The sequence below is a fragment of the Agelaius phoeniceus genome, chromosome 30, assembly GCF_051311805.1.
Source record: "Agelaius phoeniceus isolate bAgePho1 chromosome 30, bAgePho1.hap1, whole genome shotgun sequence".
Lineage (NCBI taxonomy): Eukaryota > Metazoa > Chordata > Aves > Passeriformes > Icteridae > Agelaius > Agelaius phoeniceus.
This window is the reverse complement of record NC_135294.1, coordinates 3,826,338-3,832,993: the sequence shown is the minus strand read 5'-3', so window position 1 is coordinate 3,832,993 and position 6,656 is coordinate 3,826,338.

Below are 6,656 nucleotides of genomic sequence, written 5' to 3'. Positions count from 1 at the left end.
ACCCAATCCCATGGATATTCCATGAACCCAAATCTGAGGATTTTCCATGAAATCCATAATTTCCCTGTTCTGTGTGCCATGGTGAGCTCCCAGAGCTGTCTGTGGCCATTCCTGGGGTCAGGAGAACCCAAACCTGAGGATTTTCCATGAAATCCATCATTTCCCTGTCCTGTGTGCTGTGATGAATTCCCAGACCAGTCCATGGCCATCCCTGGGGTCAGGAGAACCCAAATCTGTGGGTTTTACATTAAATCCATCATTTCCCTGTTCCAAACCCTGGGGCAGGAGAACCCAATCCCATGGATATTCCATGAACCCAAATCTGTGGATTTTCCATTAAATCCATTGTTTTCCTGATCCCATCCCCGGGGTTAGGAGAACCCAAATCCGTGGGTTTTACATTAAATCCATCATTTCCCTGTTCCAAACCCTGGGGCAGGAGAACCCAATCCCACGGATATTCCATGAACCCAAATCTGAGGATTTTCCATGAAATCCATCATTTCCCTGTTCTGTGCGCTGTGATGAATTCCCAGACCAATCCATGGCCATCCCTGGGGTCAGGAGAACCCAAATTTGAGGATTTTCCATGGAATCCATCCTTCCCTGTTCCCACCCCTGGGCCAGGAGCTGCTCCAAGGAGTTGAGGGCACATCCCAGGAGCTTTGGGGGCTCTGTCTGGAGCAGCTCGTTCAGGAGGCTGCACTTAATTAAAGCCGCCAAACGGAGCAATTAGCCAGGGCTGGGAACTTCCTGCAGCCCCAGCTGAGTGGAACAGCAGCTTCCCAATCTCCCCATTTGTCTGGTTGTGGATCCACAGCCATCAGCTCCAATAATCCTCCAGACTTTGATGGGTTTATTTGGAAAGCACCCAGATTGACAATGGAATAATTTCGCTTTTAATTTCATTTATTTTGCCTCCCCTTCCATCTCTGTGGGAGAGGGGGGTTCATGCTCTGGTCTCAGAGGATGCAGGGTGGGCACCAAGGCTGGAAAAAGGGCAGGGGGGTGATTTGTGGCATTTTTCAAGTGAGTTCCAGCTGAGGGAAAACACAGAGCAGAGTTTGGGGCTGGGAACAGCGGCTGAGCTACGGAGCCTTTGAAGGCTGAAAATTGATATTTTTCCAAAAAGAAAATTGATATTTTTCCAGGCTGGCCCTGCTCTGTGTCCCTGACCCTGGCCAGGCTGGCACCAGGCTGTCCTTGCTCTGTGTCCTTGGCCAGGGAAGGCTGATTTTGTGATCAGAATCTGAATTTATTGAGGGCAACCAATGTTTCTACACTGTTTTAGAAACAGTAGTTTTTAGTAATGTTTACTCCAAATGTTAGGTTAAAATCACACACACAAATTTATGCATGTTCCAGCATCTCTTGCTGGCAGAGTTCAATGAGATTTTCTTTTTCTGGTGAACCTGTCTGATTGAATCTGCTTTTAATCCTCAAATTTTGCTCTTGCCAAGGCATCCTGTTATCAAATCTCTTACGCTAACCAGATCCAAAGTCCATCATCTGTCTCGTGTCCCAGTAACCAAATATCTCAACAATTATGGATTTTTTGGCACATGGGAACTCCCTCAGCGATATTTCCTGGGATGTAGTGGCTTCTCAGTGAAATATCAGACACCTCCCCTGCTGTAAATCCACGGGGTGTGGTGTTGTTGGGAAGATCCCCAGGACAAGGTGAGAGATGAGAATTGACTGAGAGTTCTCAGAAGGCTGATTTATTATATTATTATGTTATGTTATATTGTATTATGTTATGTTACATTATTATATTATATTATATTATATTATATTATATTATATTATATTATGATATACTAAAGCTATACTAAAGAAAGAGAAAGGAGACATCAGAAGGCTTGACAAGAACGAAAAATAAAAATCCTTGACTGACCAGAATGTTCCAGATTGCAAGGCAACATGTATTTGTTCTATTCCCCATCTGCATGGCAGCTGTCTCCTGTTCAGGGGCAGTTCTCCTGATCTCTTCCACAGCCACTCCTCCCTCTGGGAAGACATCTGCTGATAAGAGGCCATTGAATGTCCCTGCATGGCTGATAAGAACTACAGCATCCCATTGGCAGATGTGAGCCCAGAGGGAGGAGCCAAGCATTCCTACCTGGATATAATCTGGAGATTCTGGAACACCATCCAAGCATTCCTACCTGGATATAATCTGGAGATTCTGGGACACCAGCCAAGCATTCCTACCTGGATATAATCTGAGATTCTGGAACACCAGCCAAGCATTCCTACCTGGATAGAATCTGGAGATTCTGGAACACCAGCCAAGCATTCCTACCTGGATAGAATCTGGAGATTCTGGGACACCAGCCAAGCATTCCTACCTGGATAGAATCTGGAGATTCTGGAACACCAGCCAAGCATTCCTACCTGGATATAATCTGGAGATTCTGGAACACCAGCACAGCTTCTGCACTGAATTCCCAGAGGAGCAGCAGCTGCCTCTCCTTCCCCTGGATCTTCAGAGGCAGAGACTCCACCCTTCTCTCCAGGATCCCTGCTCCAGCAGAACCAGCCCTGGCACTGCAGGAGGGCTGAGCCACAACTCCAATGGTTCTGCTGCCCACACCCTGACCCACAGGGTGTCAGGCTGGGTTCTGACTCTGGCACTGTTGGTTTAGTTCACTGCATTGTTTATTTTATCCTTTTATTTTCTTCCCTTATAAAGAACTGCTATTCCTGCTCCCATAATTTTTGCCCGAGAGCCCCTTAATTTAAAATTTACAGCAATTCAGAGGAAGGAGGGGGTTTGCATTCTCCATTTCAGGGGAGGCTCCTGCCTGCCTTAGCAGACTCCTGGCTTTCCAAACCAAGACACAGAGTCCCAACACAGCTGGACTGGGATTGATCATTAAATTAAAACTATTCACATGCTGGGTGAAAAATTCTCCAAATCACATCCCAAAGCAGCAAAACAGGGAGAAGCTGAAGTTTCCCAGCTTCCCAGGAGACGAAATCCTGGCAAAGGGATTTTTTCTAAAATATCATGGAAACAGCGTGGTGGCACAGGGGGAGCTGCTCTGATTTACACCAGCCTTTTTTCATTATTATGGCCCAAAATTAATCCCCATGGGGGAAACAGAGGAGTTTGGAATGCTGGCATGGTTTGCTCAGAGTGCTTATCCAGGCCAGACAACTTCCAGAAACTCGGGGAGAGGAAAACATTGGGCTGAGGCGAGAATGAGTAATTGAGGCTGGGGATGGGAAGGTGTAATTACAATTAGCTGCACAAGAGCGTTAATCACGGCAATAATTACACATCAGCGCTTTCCAAAAGGAAGGAGAACGGTGATGAAGTGCCCAAGCGGGGGACAAAACCCAGCAGGGGAGTGGCAGGAGGGGAACAGAGCCGAAATCCTGGATATTCCCTGTTGCTTCCAAGGAGAGCAGAGGGTGGGTCAGGCCTGAGCTCTGTCTGGGTGGGTGCACGGGCTGGTGTTCACAGGGGTCTGAGGATGAGGGAAGAGACGAGGATCTGACTCGATGTTTCACAAGGCTGATTTATTATTTTGTGATATATATTACATTAAAACTATACTAAAAGAATAGAAGAAAGGATTTCATCAGAAGGCTGGCTAAGAGTAGAATAGTAAAGAATGATAACAAAGGTTTGTGGCTCGGCTCTCTGTCTGAGCCAGCTGACTGTGATTGGCCATTAATTAGAAACAACCACATGAGCCCAATCCCAGATGCACCTGTTGCATTCCACAGCAGCAGATAACCATTGGTTACATTTTGTTCCTGAGGCCTCTCAGCTTCTCAGGAGGAAAAGTCCTAAGGAAAAGATTTTCATAAAAGATGTCTGCGACAGGTGCAGCTGACGTTTCCAGCAGGAAATCGGGATTTGGGCTCCCAGCACTGGATTTCCCAGCTCTGTTAGGCTGGGCTGCCTCTGCTTGCACAGGGTTAAGCTCAGACCTGCAGCCACCTCCCCTTCCAGGACTCTGCAGCCACACGAAGATTTTTTTGTCCCACAAATGAGGCAGACCCGGGTTTAGGGGACATTTGTGCAGCACAAGGCTCAGTTCCCCTGGGGCTGCTCACTGGGGGTTTGCCTTTGGTGCCTTTTGCTTTTGCAGGAATTTTAATTCCAGCTGGGGTTGGGAGCAGTCCCCAGAGCAGGGCCCTGGGCCAGGGATGGGACCCAGCCCAAGCTGTGACCCGGAGTGACCCCTGAGTGACCTCTGAGTAACTCCTGAGTGACCTCTGAGTAACTCAAGAGTGATCCCTGAGTGGTCCCTGAGTGATCCCTGAGTAACCCCAGAGTTACCCATGAGCTATCCCTGAGTTATCCCCGAGTTACCCCTGAGTTACCTGTGAGTTATTCCCAAGTTACTCCCAAGTTATCCCTGAGTTATTCCCAAGTTACTCTCAAGTTATCCCTGAGTTATTCCCAAGTTACTCCCAAGTTATCCCTGAGTTATCCCCGAGTTACCCCTGAATTACCCCAGAGTAACCCCTGAGTTACTGGTGAGTTACCCCAGAGTAGCCACTGAGTTACCCCAGAGTTTTCCCTGAGTTACCCGTGAGTTATCCCTGAGTACCCCTGAGTTACTGGTGAGTTACCCCAGAGTAGCCACTGAGTTACCCCCGGCTCTCTCAGGTCCCCGGGCAGGCAGTTCCAGTTCCTGTAATTTATCTTGCATGAAATGAGCAGTGTGAGCGGCCTGGAGAAGCCAAGCCATTAATTCAGGGTCGCTCCTGGACTCTGCAGAGCTGCAATTCCGTTCTGCAGACCCGCTGCTGTAAAAGTGATGGGATTTTAATGCCCTTTTTTTATTATTATTTTATTTTATTTTTATTTTGTCCTGCTGCAGTCACAGCCCCGGCTGCCCCTGAAAGCAGCTTCACCTCAGCAGTCACCTGTGAACAATTGAATAAGTTTGTAAATCCTGTAAATCCTCATCTGTAAACTCATTAAAGTGTGCCCAGCCTCTCCAGGAGCCATTTGACAAAGTCTCCCAAGCAGCAAAGTCGTGTTTATTGTGATTATTATTACTATTATTATTATTTTTCTCTGCAATATAAACACCATTACGTTTTAATTATCTGCTTGAAGAGGAGATTTCAGAGTGAATCCTGCAGGAACCTGGCTGGAATAACAATGGGAATGTCCCTGGAGGGGAGGAGAGGGAGGCACCAGGACGGGACAGGGTGAAGGTCAGGGCCATGAATCCCAGGGAAGTGGGGCTGGGAGCTGAGGGATCCCCTCTCCAGGAGGGATTTTCCAGCTTTACCCACAGTTAGGGGCAGGAAGGGGCTGGCAGGGGTTGTTTGGGTGGTTGTGGTGAAGGATGAGGAAGGTGATTTATGCATGACCAGAGCAGCCTCCAGTGGCTGCATCCGTGAACTTTTCCAGCTGTGCTCCCATCCCATCCCATGGATCCCATCCCATTGATCCCATCCCATCCCATGGATCCCATCCCATTGATCCCATCACTATCCCATGGATCCCATCCCATGGATCCCATCCCATGGATCCCATCACTATCCCATGGATCCCATCCCATGGATCCCATTCCATCCCATCCCATCCTATCCCACTGATCCCATCCCATGGATCCCATCCCTTCCCATGGATCCCATCCCACTGATCCCATCCCATCCCATTGATCCCACTGATCCCATCCCATTGATCCCATCCCATCAATCCCATCCCATCCCATCCCATCCCATCCCATGGATCCCATCCTGTCCCATCCCATTGATCCCATCCCATCCCATGGATCCCATCCCATGGATCCCATCCCATGGATCCCATCCCATCCCATGGATCCCATCTCATGGATCCCATCCCATCCCACTGATCCCATCCCATCGATCCCATCCCATCCCACTGATCCCATCCCATGGATCCCATCCCATCCCATCCCACTGATCCCATCCCACTGATGCAATCCCATCCCATCCCATGGATCCCATCCCATCCCGAGTGAGGGACTCTCAGGACTCAGCCTGCAGCAGTTTCCATTTCTCCTGGGTTTGTTTTTCCCACCACATTCCCACTTCCTGATCCGAGTCAAACTTTTTGTGGGGAATTCAGCACTTCCAAGGGAAAGGGAGCAAATTCAGCCTGGAAAATGTTTAACTGAAACATTGCAGCACTTGTGAAATCAATGGTGGCGTTTAGAAGCTGTCAAAACAACAAAAAAACTCTGCTTCAATCATTCCCTCTTTTTGTTTTAATTTTTCTTTATTTCTTTAATTTTTTCTTTATTTCTTTAAATTTTTCTTTATTTTTTAAATTTTTTCTTCTTTTTTTAAATTTTTCTTTCTTTTTTTTTAATTTTTCTTTTTTAATTTTTCTTTCTTTTTTTTTTTAATTTTAATTTTTCTTTCTTTTTTTAATTTTTAATTTTTTTTAATTATTTTTTAATTTCTCCCTTCTGGAAAAATAAATATTCCCTGCCCTTGACAGGAATTTGTAAATTGTTTTAATTTGGAATAGAACCACAGGACTGTGGAAGGAGGTGATGTTCAAGGTCCTGCCCAAGCCAAGCCATTCCGTGCTTTGCCATTCCCACTTAAATCCAGGGTTTATTTTCTTTGCACAAGGAGAAAAAAATCACTGAGGCCTGGATGTACAAAAAGGGAGGGGGGGATGAGGTCAGATGGGAAAAAAATACCAA